Genomic DNA, 215 nt, shown 5'->3' with positions numbered 1-215 from the left:
ACACCCCCTCGGTCGTCCGGTCCTTGCAGCCTCCTCCCCATTCCCGGAGAAGGTTAATTTCCCAAAAAGTTGAACCGCAGCCCAGACCGGTCAGCAGCCCACTCTTCTTGTTCAGAGGGTGGGGGTTTGGAAGGTGGAAAAGAACAGTCTGACAGAAACATGATGACCGATGATCTGTTGACCAACAGCTGACAGAAAACTGAAAGAGAATGACT

This window comes from Antennarius striatus, chromosome 6, assembly GCF_040054535.1.
Source record: "Antennarius striatus isolate MH-2024 chromosome 6, ASM4005453v1, whole genome shotgun sequence".
Lineage (NCBI taxonomy): Eukaryota > Metazoa > Chordata > Actinopteri > Lophiiformes > Antennariidae > Antennarius > Antennarius striatus.
The sequence above is the reverse complement of the archived record's forward strand: the minus strand, read 5'-3'. Positions refer to the sequence as shown.